The sequence below is a fragment of the Meleagris gallopavo genome, chromosome 15, assembly GCF_905368555.1.
Source record: "Meleagris gallopavo chromosome 15, MGAL_WU_HG_1.1, whole genome shotgun sequence".
Lineage (NCBI taxonomy): Eukaryota > Metazoa > Chordata > Aves > Galliformes > Phasianidae > Meleagris > Meleagris gallopavo.
Window position 1 is genome coordinate 5828633 of NC_139418.1, and position 17808 is coordinate 5846440.

The window sequence follows — 17808 nt, forward strand, 5'->3', positions numbered from 1 at the left end:
TTCACAGAATTCTGTCAAGCTAGAATTATCATCAGAAATCCTGTATAACTCAAATCTCTTGACCTTGGAGCATTTTTCTATTTCAAGAAAGGCCCAAAGCATCCACTGTATGCTTTGGGTGTTAGACACTGGAGAGCACAAACCCAAACCATAGGGTCTTTAACTGCCACCATGTCTCTATTTCCAACTACAAGCCGTCCACTGTTGTGGGCAAAGCAGGAAATAGGACTGCTTAATGCAAAGTGGCTGACTTGTTCCAAAGCACTGCAAAAGCTCTGCACCACACACAACTTGGGCTTCTGTTCTCCTTTCCTTACTATGGCCCGCCCTAAAAAAATAGCTGGGAGCATTATTAATGTGTTTGGGGAAACAAAAAGCTCAGTGAGACGGAGTGCACATTAGCTGCCATTCTGCAGGGCCGCAGAGAGGATTATCATCTTATCTCATGGAAAAAAGAAAAAATTAGAAAAATGAATTATAAGAAAAGGGTGGGAAGCTGAGAAAAAACTTCTCTCCTGGAGAGCTAGCTCTCATATGGAATTACTGCTGAGTTTCACTAAGACACGGTGAAAACTAAGTAGGGGAGAAGGAAGAAGCAGCCAGGGAAGGGTCCTGCTGTGTACACGGGAGCCGAGGACAGCAGCGGGCTGCCCCACAGCCCGAGCGCCGGCCCCGCCGCTGGATTAGCAAACACTCGTGCTGTAGTTTTAGAGCCGAATAACAGCGCGGCTAATCGAAATGATAACAACCACCACCTAACTGATAATTGCTCGTGTTCCCCAGGGAGGATGTGATCCATTATGAGCCATTATCACATCTTTCACAGCCCCCTTTGTTTAGCTCTTACAGGATTGTGATCATAAACGGTTTTAGCTCTTCATTTCCTTATTATTTCTCAGGGATTAAAGCAAATACTTCTCGCTCGATATCCCTTCTTCCCCCACTTCTAATTATTTCTTAAAAATTATTACTATTTTCTTTTATCAGGAAGAATTTCTATGGAATTTAGTCATCAGCAATGATGAAAGTTTTTCATTTTACAGAAATAACTCTGAAACTATGTCAGACTTCTTGAGATGGGGTTTTGAAGAGACTAACATCAGCACTAGAAACCCTACTGAAAGGCATTCAACCCGAATGAGTTATAAAGCTGCCCATCAACACAGCATATATGAAGATTATTTTTCTTAAAAAGGTTGAAAGGTGCAACCCCTTGTCCTGCCTGATGGCTCATTCCCAAAAGCATTGTCCTAACTATGACCAGGAACTCATATTCTTGATAAAATCTCACAACTAAAGGTAACTGGGCAATTTCTGGTTCACATAAGAATGGTAAACATGCACTGCCATTCAGCTCCAGTACCTGCCTCGCCCTACGGAATCTGAGCTGCTGCTGACTCTCCTGAAAGGAAAAACTCATTCATTTCCTGCACAATTTAAGGAGCCCAGTAAGTACTGGGCAGCCCGTCAGCTTCGCATGCTGTAGTTGGCAAGATGCACCTACATATTTACATCCATCACACTGATAACAATAATTCCCTGGCTTTTAAAAGTATGAAAATCACCTTATAATAGTTTTTCCTTCTTCCTGTAATTAAAATAGGTAATCATTCTCAAATAACAGGAAAGAAGCACTTCAGAATCAGTCTAGTGAACAACACTGAAAATGCTGCCCTTGGGAGATGTGGTGCAAGCTACAAGAAGTAGGTCTCTGCCTTGATGCACCGTGCTGGGAGCTGCTCTTTTTGTACAGGTAAAGAGGTGCTCACCAGAGAAGAATCAGCCTGGCTTCCAGCTTTATACAAAATTTCCCCAACTGCCCTGCTGACCCAGCAAGTACTTCCATTAGGAGTTGTCCCCGTTTCAGCTCCTGTGATATATCTCCTTCAAAACATTCTTGTTCAGGGTATGCGTTGCTACTTTATCCATCAAACAGAGGCAGGGCACATACCAGCCACGTGTCCTGCTTCTGTAACACACCTGTCCCTTGCCAAGATGCTTGCGCATCACTGTTATTTTATTGTCATTTCAGAGTAGAACCTTAAGTTCTTAGCTTTGGTCCAATTTAATAACTGTCTGAAATGAACAATAAAAATAGCTAACCTGCACAAAAACGATGTTTTTTTTTCCCCATTGGAAAATAGTATTTTATTTCCATGGAAATGGTATTTTATTCACCACTTGGAATTGAGTGGAGTTCCATCAACCCTGATGTTTTAAGACAGATTTCTTTTTTTTTTTTTTTCCTTACACAAGAGAAAACAGCTTAAGACTATAAACAAACAAAATAATTGTTTTATTTAGTGGAAGGGTGAACATCTATCTAAACAAACATCTGGACAAACAGGTGCTCTCTCATTCAATATCCTATTAATAATTCCACATTTTACTCTTTCTTGATTCCAAATGATTTGTGATAGATTTAAATCACAGTGGTATAAAATGTCACCTGCTGATATCAACATTTATCTCCAAAGTATCCTAAGCATTTTGGTTTATCCTGTGTCTTGAGCTCTTCTCAAATATCGTGAGCTAAGTTCAGTCAATATTGGAGAGACTTCAAATCAATATCTGAGTAATGCAGAGGAGCATCAGTCATCTAGCAAGTGATACTTGACTCTGTCATTTCTAAGTACAGTCTCCATGGTTAGTACATGTTAGTTTGGTGTGGTTTTCATTTTTGAGGGGGCAGGAAGGACTGACTTGTTTGTTTGCTTTTGTGTTTTTTTTTTTTTTGTTGTTGTTGTTGTTTGTTTTTGTTTGTTTTTTTTTTTTTTTTAGAAGTAGCATATGAGATTTGGACTACTGTCTGACAAAAATTTCTCCAGTTCTTTTTTCTAAAAGAACATTATTGATCTAAGCACATCAGCCACATGCCAGTACTCATAATTACATTGTCAGCTCCCTACATTCTGAATGAAGCTTTGGTTGGATACAGTGATCAGAGAGCACACCACTACACAACTGCCATTCTCTGTTCCAAAGGTGATCAGCTGAACATCAGTGCCATATGAAGTGGCCCCTGCACATTTCTTACAGAATTGTTTTGCCTTGTGGCTTAGTCAGTTCATTGTTTGTAATAGGCTGTAGGATGAATGATGGTGAAGGAGTACAAGATTAATGCATTTATACACTTACTGGAATTAGAAGGAATACAAACTTTGTCACTGAAATATACTCAAGCCAGACTTTTCTAGACTGCTAATTTTGTCAGAGAAGAAAAAAAAATAAAGACTTTGTTTTCATAAACTCAACTGCAAGGGAAGCAAAAATACTGGTTTAATTTAAGAGAGAGCAGTCTGAACCCTTACCCAAATTCAGCAATTCTGAATAATTTTCTGAAGAAGAACAAGGAGTTCATTTATGTGTTTTTGAGAGGTTACTTCAAGTGAATTATAAATGCTTTCCCCACTACTTTTTGCTGCGAGAAAGCATGCTGGTATTTTGGATACAATAGGGATCTTAAAGAAAAAAGAAACGAGAACAGATAGTGAGGAAAATATGCGACTCTCCAAGTAGCTTCATTTATGTTTATTTGACTTTATAGACCTGTAAGCAGACCGTGACCACTGGCAGTTTTATCTTCAATACTGAACTACAGACCAGCTCAGTTCTGTACTGTTCTTCAGAAAACAGAGCAAGGATCTGAAATTTTAGTGTCTTCCCAGGTGCATAAGTGTAATTCTCCCAAACTTAAGATCAGGCACTTGACCTAACTCTATTGCCAAAGTTACAAAACTGAGAAAAAAGTGTCACGTTTTCCATTTGTGCCACATTCACTTATTGCATCAAGCTGAATCCTGTTTGAACTTCTTAGAGTAAGAGTACAGTTCAGACTGGCATGATCACTAGCAAACTGTTCCTTAAAATTTAGGTTCACTGAATTGTACTTTTATATAATCATGAAATAATTCAGGTGGGAAAGACATCAGGTTATCCCCAAATGCGACAGAACACAAGCCTTCCCACAGACTAAGTAGGCTGCAGCACCAGCAGGTACACTATTTGTATTTGTTGAATAAATTGTGAGTCTAATAGAAAACCGGCATAAAAACAGAGACCAACCAACACAAGTAAACAAATGCAGTCATTAAAAAAAAAAATCAAATAAATGGAAACATCTTTCTCCTACACTGACAAATTAGAAAGAAATAGAATTTCCACTGTCACTAGCACAGGAAAAATGAAAAAGCTGGACCCTCCAACCTGTACATCTAAAATTATCACATCTTGTTTAGGGTCAGCATCCAATTTCTCCATTTCTGAACACATGAAAAAGCTTCTAAAGACCCAGAAAATTAAAGAAAATGCATTTGGAAATTCAGTATATATTAATTCTCTTCACCTACTTCAATTGTAGCCCTTTCAATTTGATAGACAGCATGCTATTTCTTAGAAATATTTTCACTGAAAGACCACCACTACCATTTTTTGAACTCCTCTAGTTCTGAAACCTGAGATGATTTCATATGCTATGCACTTGTGACTACATAGATGTATGTAGGCATGTATTTAGGATGGAATAGTTCACCTCTGTAAGTGTAACTCCCTTTTAACTTACAAATTCAAGAACTGTTCCCTTCATGGAGAACTGCATGTATGCTTCACAGCTATTTGCTATGAGCTTCTGTGAGCCACGATGGCCACCAAGTACTGAAGTATTCTATTTATAAGCAAACAGTAGTCAAAAGGAAGAGATGCTTACTATTTCAGAATTCTTTACACTGTTTTTATGAACTTGAATCAGTAGCTACACTTCGAAATCATCAACAGAAAATAAATACATAAAACTACATATCCAGAACATCCTAATAATTCTAAAATTCATATGATGTGAATTTTCAACCAAACTCCATTAAATAAACAACATTATCAGAATTGGCAAAACACACTGAAGTACTGAACCACTCAGCAGATGTGCTGCGTATGAAGTTATAACTTGTCTTACAGAAAAGGAATTCAGCTAAGTATAAAGGCTACACACTCAGAGGCAGTTTTGTGGTTATGTTTTTTCTATATAACAGTGGTTTCAGTTATTTAAGCAAGTTACTCTTCTGATTCAAGCAACTGAAAGAGTTGAATCTCTGCTATTAAAAAATGACATTGTTTAATTCAAATTAATTTTGGATTAATTTTTAATTTATATAGTTTTGGATTAAACAATGTGATTTTTTAGTATTTGAAAATCAAATAGTAACAAAAAAAAGTACCAGAATGACAACAATTACAACCCTTAACTCTGGTAAAACATGGTCAAACGAAGCTCAGTCTGTTGCAGGGTCATCCATTACTTATTTTCCCTCAGTCAGACACAAAATTTCCTTGCCAGCTCCCAGCTCCCCAGAGCAAGAAAAAAAGTGAACGGATATATCAATACTTCATTTTCACATTACCTTAATCCTGAAGTGCTATTTGCTGCTGAAGCATGGCCAAATGCAATAACACTACACTACACATAAAGTTTACTGCACAAAACATAGAATGGAAAATAGAACAGATTTGAAAGCAATTATGTCATAAGTGTAAGATGTAATTACTAAAGAACCAGAAATATAACATGCTCCTGGATAGAAAAAGGATCAGAGATTACTGAAAAATCCCTGTAGAATGTTCTTTAAATGACACCATCTAGAAGATTTAGCAAGACGTCTCATATCTCTTCCTTTTCCACTGCAAATTCACTATTGTATTTGGTTTGCTAGGGCAACACGCTCAAATTTGACATCACTAATGATGCCAAAAACTTCACAGAATGAATAAAGGCACAAAAGGAAAAAAAACAGGTAGATCTTGGAACCCCTGGATTTCACATGCCTCATGCTGCTTGTAACTGTCTGACACACTGACTGCAGAAAGATTTATGGAATTGTTCATGAAGCTGCAAAATAAATTCCAAAAGCAGAGGAGATAAAAAACAAAGGAATCAAAGGAGATGGGACTGTTAAATGCAGTTAACGAAAATAAAACCTTCTGAATATGCGTCAGATGTCAGAGAATTACATTTTATATTAGAAGTGAATTAATCAGATACTCTTACCAGAAGGAGTGGTTTTTGATGTACTCTGACGTGAAGTAGCTAACTTCTCACCTGAAAGAGCATAAAATAAAGAGTACATTAGAAAATGGGATGCATAAATGATCAAGTCATAACTTAAGTGTTATTTAGATTATTTATGTAGCATGAGTATGATTCATTCAGGAATAAGAATGTTTATTAATGATACTATTTCTTCTTCATAACAAGCTTATTCTGTAACAGTATTTTTTCCATCAAGTTCACAGGAAGGCAGACATTTTCACAAGGGCAGAGCAGCTATTATGCTTGCTTATTTGCTGTTTCTGTTGCAGAGAATATAGGATTGCAGCTGTGGACATAAAGCACCTTGTGTTAATAACACAGACATAAGAAATGATAATAGTTAAAAAAACAACCTAAAACAAGTGTTTTTACACTATGGAGTTTAAGGTGTTGAGAATTAAGGAGGAGGGAAAGAGGGCGGAAAAAAAAAATCACTTGATTTAATCTGACAAGAACTTACATTCCTATTTTAAACTTGTCTGGCTAATTTAAAACACTAATACAGCATTAATGCATATAAGAAACTGTGTGTTCCCCATCATACTATACTGTATAGCTATGCAATACCAATACGTAACCGGCAAGTAGAAAATCTTATGGTTTGGTTACATACACGAGTGGTTTGAGCACTCTCAGATTAATCCATCAGAATCACCATAGCTTTTCTCCAATTGTCTCTTAAAAAGGAGGTTCAGGCAAGAGACTGTTTTGTGGTCATCAGAAATTGACCTTTTGTTATCATGTCCATCACAAGGTAACAGCTTTCATTACCAAATGGCCCAGTTGTTCTGTCATAGCAACAAGTTTAATGAAGCAGTCACATGTATTAATGGAGCATTATACTAAGGTTCACATGCTGCCCTCTCTAACCAGAGGCTGTTCAGTTGCTCTGTAAGGTAGGTCAGAAATGAGCTCTTTATGTCCATATTTCCCTTCTGCAGTAACAGCCAATTCTTCTCATGCCAGAGCCTTTCTATGTTTGACTGACTGCACTAACTCGATCAAGACACGTGTCTTCTCTTCAAGCCCTATGACCAGCCATTTGTGAAAGCTGCTTCCGCGTGCTAAGCAGTAACTGAACGCAGAGCAATTGTATTTATTTAAAGCAATCCCAGACACCAGTAACATTTCTCACAGTAGCTGAGGATTCCTAATTCCGTTTTCAGTGGCTCATCTTTGCCTACTGGCTAACACCATTTTCACACCTCTGTGCAAGTCACTACCACACTCCAGGTCTGACTCTCAGTCTACCACCGTCAAACTTTTCACTCATTCTCTTTCCAGACGTAGATTACTGATTAAACAGGAAAGAAAATCCTAATTGGTCTCTCACTGCCTTTCTGCTATATACATAAATATGAAGAAAATTTCAAATAAGATGCCCAAAGTTTACCATAATCATTCATACTGCTATACTTGTGGATCTCTCCTATGCTGCTTTACATCCCACCGAACTCAAACGAAGTGACAGATTTACCAGCTCACAGTCCTTTTATTTTCATGTGTGACAGCATTATGCTACAAGCTGCATTATACATTAAACAGTGTGACAATGCAATAGGCAAGGCGTACGTTTCAAAGAAAAATGAGTATCCTTCAAGTTTATCTGATGGCAGTTAGCTTTTGTTATCGCTGCGGAAAACATGACATTCTAGTACAGGAGCTTACAGCACAAACCATTAAGTGAAATTGAAAGTGAAAAAAGTTCCTGACCCTGGAAACACTGTTTTTTAGCCCATGACAGTTTTGCAAAGAAGATACTTTTAAAGTTCACGCTGACACACACATCTCATTCCCAAAAGCCAACTGAATCCCTCAAGAACCACCAGCTTTTTATTTTACATGTTTTTAAAACACAATTCAGAACTACCATCTACACTGTGGCAGGCTAACATCAGATTTCACAGAATCATCATCATCCTTCAAATTTTATTCCATACCTTATTTTGGAAAGAGCCCACAACATGAAAGCCTTACACTATTATACTGAATTGCCAGTAATCTTCATGCAAGGCCTGTGCCATGAACCAGTCTTCACTTTGAGAAGTTAACAAATACAAATCCCTAGTTAAACCTGTATTAAAAACATTACCTCAGTATGCAGAGAGCACAATAATTACAAATAGCTGTTACTAAAGATTTCATTCACATCTCAATTCTCAGCTGAAACCTCTCCAGAAAAAAAATCAGATGAGAAACCCCACCCTTTAGATACAAACACATCTCTCAGTTTCTAGCAGTGATTTTCATGCTCCAGCAACACAGGCAAATCATGTATTTGAATTACTTGAGGATAAAAATCAAGTCAGCCACAAACTGACTAGTGCATAGATGCATTAACTAGTATTTCTAAACCTCCATCATTAATGAGATCAACAACGGAAAGCTAAGTGTAGTATTTCTCTCCTTAAAAGAATACTCAAACTTTGAGAAGGAAAACTTAGCTTCTAAAAATAGGCTTTTTGTTCTTGCAAGCTCTTCAGGATACCTCACACAATGGTAGGTGTGGGCAATACAGAAGATCAGTAGGGGGGGTTGACACGTGGCTTAGCAGAGTCTTTTGTTAATAGATTATTTTATTCAATAACAGTATAATTATTTTTTTTTAGTCTGTTGAAGCAGAGAAATTACTATTGTTTGTGTTAGAGTTACAAATGACAGGAAAGCCTGCTTTTGTGCAGCTTTGGTGGTGTGGAATACAGTAAAAGAATGAAATGCTGAAATGCTTCCTAACAACTGCATGCACACTGTAGTTCTATCATGTGGACATTATATACAAATGAAAATAAAGACAGACGTGCACCAGAAACTAAAATCATGTGAAAATGAACTTCACATAGTTGATAGTTTCATAACTTAAAGACACCATCTCTTGAAAGCCTAGCTAGGTTATGTAAGTTATGTCAAGATAGAAGCACACTATTCACAAAGGTTTTTTGTTTGTTTTGGTTGGTTTTTTTTTTGTTGTTTTGTTGTTTTTTTTTTTTTTTTAAACACAAAATGGGACTCCTTCCCAGTCAAACACCAAGCTCAAACTTACTATGTTTCCTCATAGAGAGGTCAGAAAAACACAGCTGGTACCAAGTTTTTACCAGGGAGAGCTAAGGATCAGACAACGTAAGTACACACAGCCAGCTCCCTGCCCCTCATGGGAGCACAGCTCCTGACATGCAGCTACACTGCTCCCTTTCAGCCAGCTCACTGAGCCTCAACCATCTCATCTTCAACTCAGAAATTCACCATTCACTTCACAAGAGCAAATTGCCAGCCATCTTCAGAGCTGTTTTCCATCCATGTGTATATTGTTCAACAGATCTCAGGTTGAATTGAGCCTGTCTCACTGTTTGCTTTATTTGCATAGCATGGAAAACCTGATTGTTCTGTGGAACAATACTTGGGGCTTGGGCATTTGAGAAGAGCAATACAAATCCCACAAGTGCCTTAGAAGAGGCCTTTTCCAGGCAGTGTCAGGCTACTTGAGGAAGCTGTTCCTAAAAAAAATGGCATGTTGTACCACTACTGAGCCTTTTGCATGCTGCAGTTCTCTGACTGCCAGCTTCAGGTGGAATGATAAGGGCCAAGATAACCACATTTTCTGCAGGGCCACACAGGTATCACAGAAGCACTGACTAATGTAGTTTCCAAAAGATCTCCATAAGATCATCTGGCCAGTGCCAACCTCAAGTTAAAACCAAAAGCCAGGCCAGGTAGGTGGATATCCAGCCTTTTTGAGCACCCCCATCCATAACAATCCCAGGGATTCTCTTGGCAGCCTGTCCCAGTGTCTGACTACTATCACTGTGTATTTTCCCCAACCTTGTTACGTTCAACATGAATTTCTCTTAATCCATCTTATGCTTGGTCTCCTTTGCCCTTGTGCTGTACACTTCCAGCAACCTCCATTTTCTCTAAAAACCACACCTGTAAGTAATTGAAGACAGCAGTGAGACTCTCTCCTCAGCCTCTTTAAAGAGAAAAGACAAAGCAGTCCCAGCTCCTTCCCATCATTGGGCTTCAGCCCTCTCAACATTAGATTTTGCTAAGACTTATACTAGCAGTGTTATTGTGCCACCCTCACTACCTGGTGCTCTTCTCTACTACTGATTTGCTTTATAGGTCACTTTATATATAAATAGTAATCTAATGCTTCAGGACACATTTGGCCAAAGCAAAGCTTTGATTGTAGCCTTATTTTATTTCAGTCCTTATTTCTTCACCAAGAAATAAGCTGATTTGGTGATTTGGTTGTCTTATCTTACTCAGTCAGTTACTGGTTTGAGGATAACAGGTGACAGAAACATGGCACCACGAAAATCATGAGAAAATAAAACCTCCACAAGCAGTAGTAAAAGCTCATTTATCCTCACCTATGAGAGCCAGAAGACAGCAATATGAAATCGAATTATGGAGGATGACAACGAAACTAGTTTGTTTTTTTTTTCCCCCCCATGAACTGAGATCTCTCAAGTCAAGTTCCATGCTTCTCTGCAAGCAACAACACTTCATATTTTGTTTTCAATGAGACAAATAATAATCCCCAGACTAAAACAAATAATCTAAATAGAACATTTGCCTACATTAGCAAAACAGAATTTCGGCTGGCTAGTGAGCAGAAATCATAGTGCTGGCCCCGAGATCCAATTTTACTGACTCAGTGATATCAATACTCCACCAAAGCCTCCTGGTTTAGGGTAAGCATACAGCAAGATGCTCCCATTCCCTGCTGCAGGGGCCAGACACATCCGCCACAGTGGCAGCAGGAACTCAGACAAACCCAAACAAAACAGGGCAAATTTGAGACTAAGTCATACCCTGAACATAATGTGGTGTATCTGAATTTATCAGTAACTGCAGATGCCATTTAACTTTCATCCCAGCTGCTCATCACAAAGTGCCTAACCACTCAGGGCTGCACATGTTCATTTTCCTGACTTCTTGCTAAGTGTCACAGCAATATTTCTCCTGATTCTTTACTCTTGGCTGCTATTGCCTTGCCATCTTCCCTCAGCTAAAGTTTGAATACATTGATGGATTAGATAGCTTTGATAGAAGACTGAGGCTCCTCAGGCTGAAAAAAAAAAAAAAAAAAAAAAAAAAGGAGTGTGTTTCTCTGGAAGTCTATTCTTTGACTCTTTCTTTGAATTACTTAAAATTTTTCACTGTTAGCTTTTATTCCTTGACTGGACCAAGCGTAGGAACAGCTGGTTCTAGCTGTTTCCTTCATGGAGTTCTATGTCCTATGGATCTGTAAAAACTTGTATTTAGAAATGATGCTGATCTGGTACGGATGATGAGGCAATGCAAGCAATGGCAGGATAGTGTCAAAATAGCTACCATGTAATGAAGCTTTAGGTCAGACAGTCGAAGAAGGTCAAGACACAGAATAGCCTTTTTTTTTTTTTTTTTTTTTTTTTTTAAAAAGGGCTGGAATCTAACAGCATCTGAAGAAGGCGATCTCATGAACAGACCAACTTCAATACTAGAACAAGTAATCTTTCACATAATGGTCTCACTAAAATCACTTCCCCACGGCAAGCACAAGAATATATTTTTACATTATCAGTGCAGAAAGACAGCTCTTTCATATCTGAGCATCAACAACTGACAAAGCACCAGGAGTCAGCACGCACAACAGAAGCCAATAATAAAAACAACCTGAATAGCTCATTTGGGTGCTTTTCAGAAAGCACCTGCACACTCTGCAGGTAGGGGAAGGAGGCAAAACCATTACCAGAACAAGAAGGGAGGCATCATTAATAGCTTGTCGATTCCAGATTAAGAGAACTCTATCTAATTTGTGGGTCCTATAGCCCTGAGACTCACAGGAAGAAAATCTCAAGGGCTCGAAGTTGTAATTTTACCCACTGGCAGCTGAGCTTTGGCAAAGTCAAGATACTAGTGTGAGCTTTCAGCAGGTAGTTTGCAGATAAATAAAACGTGAAACTACTTTCAAAGGATACATTTTCATAGCAAGTGCACTACAGAACATTCTCTGCAGTCCTTATTCCAATCCTAACAGTACAGTGGTATGCATAAGATTTCCAAAGAACTAATTTATTTCCACATTTACTTTCACATAGTCACTTAATCTTATTCACATATCTCACTTAATTTTACGCCCTTTTTAGGTGTAAAAAAAAAAAAAAAAAAAAACACAACAAAACAGACAACTACTTTTCAATGTCAGACTATCAGCAGATCAAAGCTAAGACATTCAGAGTAGAGCTGTACTGAAATCAACTTAAAGTACTTGCAAGCCATTTTCCTCCTTTACAATGCCTTTGAAAAAACTATCAAGCAACTTTTGTTTCTCATGTAAACAAATTCGTGGTGTTAGATACAATAACTAAGAATTAAGAAATAGTATTAGAAAGTTCAAGTCAGTACACAATTGGATCTCAGAAATACATTAGAGCAATGTTAGAGTTACAAGTGCTGTTTCCTATACTAGAAGTATTGTGGATCCCTCCCAAATGGCTGGGTAAAGCCACATACCCTATCACCATCACTGGTGGAATCTTTGTAAGCCTTCAGACATTTTTCATAAATTATTTCAGTCTTGTAGAGAGATTTAAGCTATTGAACGTTCTGAGTTTTCAAAATCCTGATATGAATCAGAACTTTCAAGAAATCTAAACATTTTTATGTAATGCTGCACATACAGCAAAGGATGGAGTTTGCATGATACAAGAATGATCCTGGAAGAAAGATACATAGAAGCTAAAATATTTTCCCTCACTTCGGCTATTAAGTTTAATAACTGTGAAATGAAACTTAAAATGCAAACACTTCACTCTACAGACCGTACACCAAACTCCAATTCCAAACTCAGTTCCAATTGGCATGGTGTCATGGAGGCAGCCTAATAAGATAAGTGTATATGCATTTACTGTATGCCATCTTACTTTGGTTCAATGTAAATCCAAAACCATACTGGAAGTGTTTGTGTTAAGTAAAATAATTATCAACTAGAAAGCCAGTCCAGTTTCAGTTGATATACAGGAGAAGATAAATAATTTTTTTTTCAAAAATCCTATTCTTAAAGAATTTCAGAGTGCCACATTTTTGATCTTTATATAAGTGACCTTGATGAAATGAATAAATTGAACAAGAGTATCCCCTAGTGGTCAATAGAAGCAATATTTCTTACTTTCTATCGAGCTCTTCGATTTGCTGTGGAGGTGCTCTGGAGCTGCTGTTTTGGTTTTTGTTTGTTTTTTGTTTGTTTGTTTTTTACTCCTCCACAGAATTCTGGCAAATGCTAAATCTGCACGGTGATATTGACAAGTACCATATACTCAAGAAATATCATCGTTCCAATGTTTTATTACACTCAACTTTTCCACCTCCACCAACTTAAAAAACATCAGAAGTCTCAAAACGCTTCTATTAAATCTACAGTTTTAATATTTCATCTCTTTACTGAAGGAAATTTAAGTGTTTGCTTTGAAATCTTACTCTGGATTTTTAAAGACAATGAATTGTTGAGTTCAGACAACAGTGCCTTTGACCGTGGAAAGAAGAAAACCGACAAGATACAAAGTAGAAATAAAAGCTATATCAATGTGAAAAAAAATGAAATAGTTCAATTTTCCGAAGGAGGCACAAATCTAAAAGGCCAGTCAGTGTCAATTCTACCATGAAAAAGAGATTGTTCCTGTAGTTCATTAAGTTGAAGCCCTACACTAATGTACGACTGGTATTCCAAATACACAGGAGTTTCTCTTGCAGCTCGGTGAACTAGAAACTCCACTGACACAGAGCAAAAGCTGGTGCCAGCCCTAAGGAGCCTACGTGCTACACCTCAGCACAAGTGTTATACCATGAGTTATAACATGGCAGTTATACCAAGTCTGTAGATTTACATCACTGAGGAACAGAGCCCATGGCTTGTGGGGTTTAATTGGGCAGTTCACAGCAACTTTTGCCTTTAGACAGATTTCTGCCTCAAGCTGCACCAGAAGCCCGAAGTGAAAGATAGTAATGGCTTTTTTTCCCCCCTGAGTACATTGTTGCTATTTCTAACATTATCAAAAGTTGTTCTAAACAGCTTTCATTTATTTTATAATTACGGAACTATCAAAAAATAACCTGGAGTTTGAAAAGACAAGGTCGTTCTGCTTGGTCCATAATATTATCAAGAAAAGGCTAAGCACAACACAGAGCAGCTCCTGATTGCTGGCACCCACCACCAGCACTGAACAAGGTGCCCATGCACAGCATGCCCCACCCCACTGAAGAGAAAAGCTGAAGGGTTCTGAAGGTGTCATCTGTCCCTGTGAAAGGGCAATACAACTTGCATGTTTTGCTAAAATCAAGCAAAACACTTAATTCTCAATCCATATTGTTCTACTTGAAAAGAGTACATTTGTGAATTAAATACTTTTATTCTTTTTCCTGCTTAATGTTTTGCATATTATACTGGAGTTACAAAACATTTTCTGTACCACATTTAAGCTGAACTACCATGTCAACTATTATGGAGGATTGGTCCTACAGTAAGAGACCATTTATTTGGATGAACATTTTGTTTCCACGTTTAAAGAACCAGTAACATGGACACAAAAGGGCTAGAAAGCACAAGCAAGGATACTTACAGCTACAGCAATGATTTACACTGCATGTTAACTGCACTGAAAAGAATAGGATTTGACTCCCTCATACCACTGAGAAATAGTGCAAGTAAGCAGTATTTCAGAGAAGTATCACTATTGCCACCTACCAGCTAATTTGATCTTAATGATGTAAGACCTTAAAAATCCCAGAAGAGAAAGGCACTGGTCTCTCAATCTGGAACTCTAGAAGTAACAGACAACATCATTTTAATTGCCTTTTTTTCCTCTGTGAATATTTATTGTTAATTAACAAGAGGTATATAAACTCCACAAGAAACTAAATGCTTTGCTGTTAGAAGCTAGTTACAGTGCAACTCATTAAATTCATAGTTCAAGAACCTTCAAGATGTTCATCTCTACTGTGATACAAGTAATTATTTTCTACTTCTCTATTTGTTACAGAAGAAGGAAATAACATTTTTCAGTAGCTCCTATGGAATTATGCTTTTTGTTCAATACTTTTAGCAGACAGAAACATAACTTTTATACAAAGCCAAGTAGAACTTGAAGTGATTCCAAAACAATGCTGATTTACTACAGATGATTCGCCGGGCCTGGATACAAACTGGAGTAAGCCCACCCTAGCTTACTATTCTTAATAGAAAGATATATTTCCAGATACAATGCAAGGTATCAGTTAAAGCATCTCAGCATACTTCCAGCATCTCCATGCTTGGGCAGAGGTATTCAGTGTGGCACAAGGCTATGACTGGCAGGCTTATTCTTCGAGTATACTTAATCCCTACACTAAGTGCAAAGTTGGAATTTACAAGAGGCAGCAGACTTGGGAGCCACACGGAAACCTGTAACACTGTTCATTACTAACATTCCACACCTTTTCTCCATCCAAATTGATTTTGCCATGCTGCTGGTATATGCACACACAGCACTTAAGCAAGCTACTTAGATACAGTTCCCAGTTGCCAGAAGAGAGGATCACACAACAACCTACCACTTTGTTCCCTGCTCTCTGCTGCTGCTCTGACTGACATTGGAAAAAAAAAAAAAAAAAAAAGAAAAAACCCAGAATGTAGAACAAAGAAAAGCATCAGGAGTTGCAAAAAAAAAAAAAAAAAAAAAAAAAAAAAAAAAGAAGAACAAAACAAAACACTCCTCTTCCATTAGGGGCATAATATGGAGGCTTTGGGGTCAAATTATTCTGGGTTTGTAGAAGTTGCTAATCCAGAAAACTATGCTGTGGCTGTAACCAGATTTCCCATCCCACCGGCAGTGACACATCTGCTACATCCATAGTACTGTGGAATACACAGCAAGGAGACATTTTTTAACAAATTAATACCAGAAATAATAGAAAAGAAACTGAATTGAAAAATTACAGGTTTTATTTGGAAAAAAGGGCACAGTAGGTATTTACCTTGCTATTCAATCCATGTCTGTTCTCTCCTACACCTTTGACAGTTTGGTTGTTTTGACTCAAAGTTCAGTACTATGCCTCCAACCAAAATGACATCACAGGACTTCTCCTGACAGAACCTAGAGGGTGCTAAATCCTGTGCACATTCACTCCACTACAACCAAAGGTCCCAGGCACAGCTCATGCCAAGCACAACCTTGATAAAGAGGAACATTACAGGTTCCCCAGCACAATATGAAACTCCATACAAAGCGTGCCAGAAGGGCAAGCATCAGCTGCTTCAAATACTGCTCTCAGCTTTCCAAAAACACCTCTCCCTATGCAAGTGAGAAATTACACACTATTCATCTCTCAGTTGATTAAAAGCACTTTTCCATTAATTGCCAACAAATAATGACAATATAATGAACCTGCAAACACAAATATCTATATTCCCTGATAAGTACATCAGAGTCTTTCCCTCACCTTCCATGAATTACATATATTACTGCTGGAACCAGAATAAATTCAGAAAGGACGCACAAGGAATCTCTATTTTATGTTAATTAACATTCAGCCTCCATGTCTTGTACTAGATTGGTCCTCACCAATTCTTGACCTCTTTTCTTGACTCTGAATACAAAAGAAATACATCCCATACCCACAAGTACACTTCTGTTTGTGGAGAGGAATGAGAGTCATGAACATATAAGGTGCTCACGTATGAATGGCTCAAGACCAAGGAAGAATACCAGAGGGAGCAGGTTACTAGAATTTCTTAGTAGTTCAGCAAGTTATGTCATGTGAATGAAGATCATTAGGGACTTTTAATTTTAAGTTTCAGCTATTTACTATTTTGAAATACCTCATGGAAAGGACATCTAATGATGACTGAAAAGAATGAGTAAGTGCCTGTCAGACAGCATGGGAACAACAGCATCACATGCCGCAGCAGGCAGTCTACTCAGAGAAATAATTTCAACTCTCCAAAAAAAATATAGCAAGCTAACTCCCCACTAATACCAGTAGTTTTACAAACATTAGTTGAAAATGATTTCTTGCTTCTTTGTCATGCTTTAAGTGCAAGTGACTCTTCTGGTCTTGTTTCCTTCACTCATTTACAGGCAGAATGCAGTGGGCAGGCTGACAATGAACTTGAACTGTTCAGGTCATATTGGTCACTTGCTTTATCAATCTGCAACCCTGTGCAAAGTGTTTTCAGAAGGTTTTATCAAGAAAGATGACCTTAACAATAACATGGACTTTATTCCTGATCACTGAATCACTGTTTATTTATAACTACTGTAAATATCTAACCTTCCTTCTTAAAGGTTGATGCATTAGCATCATTTAAATGAATGAAAGCATTTTGTCTCCAATTATTTGATCTCAAGGATCACTAGAAATATTACACGATTAAACAATACAGTATCTCACACTAATTTAAAACAAGGAAGCATTATAACTCTACCCAAAAGAAAAAGACAACAGGAACTTTTAACTCTTGCTTTACCACAACTTTAGACTAGACATGACTTTCAGCAAGTGTTTTTAGTTTTAGGACTCCTTTGTAAGTAGTTTTTAAATGGTATATTCCTGAAAATAAAGACTTCAACATTAGGGAACTGATAAAATTCCCCACCATACAAGTAACAAGTTCACTTGCGATTGTCATTTACAAACATTCTGACAATCTTAATGCAAATAATAGAGCAACACTAATTCTGAACATTTTGCTGCCTCCATGAGCCACAACCAAA

General features: G+C 37.7%; 1 protein-coding gene across 1 annotated transcript in view; it reads right to left on the bottom strand.

Moving 5' to 3' along the window:
* Nucleotides 1-17808, bottom strand: part of TENM2 (teneurin transmembrane protein 2) — a 1471143-nt gene that overhangs the window by 1375425 nt on the left and 77910 nt on the right. Inside the window, exon 3 of the mRNA XM_085236695.1 lies at nt 6038-6088. The gene's annotated coding sequence lies outside the window, so the exon portion shown is untranslated. The remainder of the gene's footprint in view (nt 1-6037; nt 6089-17808) is intronic.